Raw genomic sequence first — 4,239 nt, forward strand, 5'->3', positions numbered from 1 at the left:
CACTGTTTACAATAGCAAAGACTTGGAACCAACCCAAATGCCCATCAATAATAGACTGGATAAAGAAAATGTGGCACATATACACCATGGAGTACTTTGCAGCCATAAAAAACAATGAGTTCATGTCCTTTGCAAGAACATGGATGAAGCTAGAAACCATGATTCTCAGCAAACTAGCACAGGATCAGAAAACCAAACACTGCATGTTCTCACTCATAAGTGGGAGTTGAACAATGAGAACACATGGACGCAGGAAGGGGAACATCACACACTGGGGCCTGCCAGGGTGTGGGGGTCAAGGGGAAGGATAGCATTAGGACAAATACCCAATGCATGCGGGGCTTAAAACTTAGATGATTGTTGATGGGTGCAGCCAACCACCATGGCACATGTATATCTATGTAACAAACTTGCACATTCTGCACATGTATCCTAGAACTGATAAGAACAGATACTACACTTGATCTTAGCCAAAAGGCCGAGAAGTGATAAAGCATATATATATATACTTTTGAGTATATATATATGTGTGTGTGTATATATACACATATATGTATATATATACATATATGTGTATATACACATGTGTATATATGTGTATATACACATGTGTATATATGTGTATATACACATGTGTATATATGTATATACACATGTGTATATATGTGTATATACACACACGTGTGTATATGTATATATGTACATATATGTACATACACGTATACATGCATATGTGTATATATGTACATATATACATATATGTGTGTATATATGTACATATATACATATGTGTGTATATATATGCACATATATACATATGTGTGTATATATATATGCACATATATACATACATATATACATACACACACATATATATTTGTATGTATATATCCCTCAATGGAGGGGTCAATATTTTCCAGCTCTCTCTATATATATATATAGTTGTTTAAGTCCTAACCCCAAGTACCTGTGAATGTGACCTTACTGGGGAATAGGATCTTTGCAATGAGCAAGTTAAAATGAGGTCATTAGAGTGGGCCCTACTTGAGTATGAAGGATGTCCTTTTATAAAAAGAAAATTTTGACACAGAGACAAACACAAATAGAAGAAAAATGATATAAAACACAGAAAGAAAACCATCTAGAAGACAAGGAATGCCTCAAGGCACACAAAACTTGGAGGGAGGCATGGAACAGAATTTCCCTGGCAGCCCACAGAAGGAACCAATCCTGGCAATGCCTTGATTTTGAAATTCTAGCCTCCAAAACTGTGACTCAATTTGTTTTTAATTCACCCGGTTTACGATATTTTGTTACTACTAGGCCCCCAAAATTAATATTATAGATAACCACCTGGAAGCTGTAATCTCTATACCTAAACCCAAGACAGACTATTACAAATCTCTGGACCTCTTCCCTTCAGGATTCATGAAAAGCAAATCATTAATTGGTCTATGTATTAGCTTACTAGTACAGGTTTTTTAGTAGTTTATGATAAAATACTGGAGCTTTAAGTTTATGTCTTTAAAAAATGGAAACAAATATAGGAAGTACTAATAGAGTTAAGAATTTTTAAATGTTAAGGGGCTTTGAAGAAGTTTGTAGAAATAGAAATAACATATCATTAGAAGTATATAAATATAATATAAATATATTAATTAGAGCTAAAAGTAAGATTAGTAGACTAGCCTTCTTTATCAACCAAAAAATAAAAGTTCTCTTCTTTACATGAATACATAACAAAATATTCTTTTTGATTATTTTAATTTTTTTAGTTTCTTAGCATATTAAAATGTATTTATATATTAGCGATCCTCTATAATCTCATGTATGGATATATTTAAGGAGACTTTTTTAACCCAGACTTAATATAATATAATTTATTTTATTCTAATACTATTTTAGCTTTGTTTTTTATATACAAATATTTGGTCTATGCATTTTATTGTAATGTGAAGAACTGTATAGTTTTCTGAAAATGTTTACAAATGCTATAACTACTATCTCAGAGCACTCTTTACATTTGAGATTTCTCAATGGAGGGGTCAATATTTTCCTACTACAGGTGAGAAAAAAAGAATGAATATCATCAAATAAATTTCCATGTTCATGTAGATTTTATGGCAGATATTAGATTCAAATGCAGTACTAGATGGCTCCAAACTACACAATAATCTCAAGTTTGGTACAGTAGAAAGAATTAGTGTTAAAATATCTCCTTAGCTTTCCAAGAAAGTCAGGCTCACCATATGATTTTGCAAGCCATCAGATTATCAGTCATTTTGGTATTAAATTATGTTTCCAGTTATGCATATGTAACTCCTAAGGTCCTTGACATTAGGAGTTAAATTATCACTGCTATAAATAAATAATATGAAACAAATGCTTTTCATTTTCCAATTAAATTTGAATATATAATAAGGATTTCAAGTACCAGTGATTTTAATAACTGATTAAATTGATCTCCCTATTAGAAGAAACCACTATACCCATTCATTATATCCCAATTTCCTTTGAACTTGTCTAGATGGTCAAGATGATTTAGCCAGAGGAAAAAACAATTAATAAATATTTTGGGCAAAATAAAAAACAAACAAACCCCCCCACAGCAATGTGATGATGCCCCAGATATGAGGATTCAAGAAGAATTTAGGTCAGGCAAGAATAGCAGGTCTGGGTTTCAGATGTAGGGGTCATTTAATGCAAAGCTGAAAGAATTACAGAGGCTACAGAATTTAAATCTATGTCGGCCATGCACGGTGCTGACCATTGTGAGGGGCACATAATATTTTGTCATTATAGACTAAAAGGATAAGTCATAATTTGCTTAGCTGATGTGATGCCACATTATTGGATCATTACAAGGTCTTTAATTTTCAGCTATTAAAAAGCACTTGATCTTCTGCAATCTTGTTACATTTGTTGGAAGTTGAAACATTGAATAATATTCTAATTTATTTCTTATTAATTGTGTCCCCAGTTTGAATATGTAGTTTATAAGACTCTCAAAATTACAAACAGTGTTTCATATGTGTCTCTGCAATTACTTGATAGTTTCCAAGGTATATACGTGTGTGTGTGTGTGTATATATATGTATGTGTGTATATATGTGTATATACGTGTGTGTATATATGTGTGTATATGTGTGTGTGTGTGTGTGTGTGTATATACACACACGCACATATATATACACACAGAGACACTTTCTTTTTTTTTGAGACAGACTCTAGCTGCATTGCCCAGGCTGGAGTGCAGTGGCATGATCTCGGCTCACTGCAACCTCCACCTCCTGGGTTCAAGTGACTCTCCTGCCTCAGCTTCCTGAGTAGCTGAGACTACAGGCACATGCCACCACACCCAGCTAATTTTTGTATTTTCATTAGAGACGGGGTTTCACCATGTTGGTCAGGCTGGTCTCAAACTTCTGACCTCATGATCTGCCTGCCTCAGCCTCCCAAAGTGCTATGATTACAGGCATGAGCCACCATGCCAGGCCGAATAAAATTACATTTCTGTTAGAAAATTGTTTTACTTTATAACTTTCATCAAAATTATATGAATAATCTTGTTCATAAAATCTATATTACAATTTGATTTTCAAAATGTGTTTGGGCCATGAAGTATTTATTTTTGCTTTTGTGACTTGATGGTTTATCACATCTTTCTACTCATATCAAGTTACTTTTTCTATATTTTTGTTAGAATTCTTACTATAGAAAGCACATTAATTGGCACTTTATCACATACATAAAAATATTCTTTTGATTTTTTTAGTCTCTTAGAATATTAAAATATATTTATACATTAAGCATCCTTCTATAATCTCATGTGTGGATGTTACATTTTAGCAGGTTTAGTTAACCTAGACTTTACGTAATGTAAATTATTTTATCCTAATACTATTATAGCTTTGTTACTTATATGCAAATATTTGATCCTTCTGTGCATTTTGTTGTAATGTGATGAATTCTATAGTTCTCTGAAAATTTTTACATATGCCATAGCTACTATATTAGAGTACTTATCTATAATGCCTTTAACTCCTAGTAACTTATATCTCATTATCTTCATTATCACAAAGTATTCAGGAGTTGGTCTTTCGATAAAAACAAATTTCTGGTCATCTGTCTGCCCAATAGATAATACATTTTTTTCCTTAATCATATTTTGTTGTTTCTAAATTTTAACTAGACAATGTACACTACATGGAATAATAACTAAATTAATCAAGAAAACAG

At 32.3% G+C, this 4,239-nt stretch overlaps 1 pseudogene; it reads right to left on the reverse strand.

Moving 5' to 3' along the window:
- Positions 1–312: 312 nt before the first annotated feature.
- LOC129022721 (U2 spliceosomal RNA) lies at positions 313–490 on the reverse strand (annotated as a pseudogene).
- Positions 491–4,239: the final 3,749 nt, after the last annotated feature.

Source organism: Pongo pygmaeus, chromosome 22, assembly GCF_028885625.2.
Source record: "Pongo pygmaeus isolate AG05252 chromosome 22, NHGRI_mPonPyg2-v2.0_pri, whole genome shotgun sequence".
Lineage (NCBI taxonomy): Eukaryota > Metazoa > Chordata > Mammalia > Primates > Hominidae > Pongo > Pongo pygmaeus.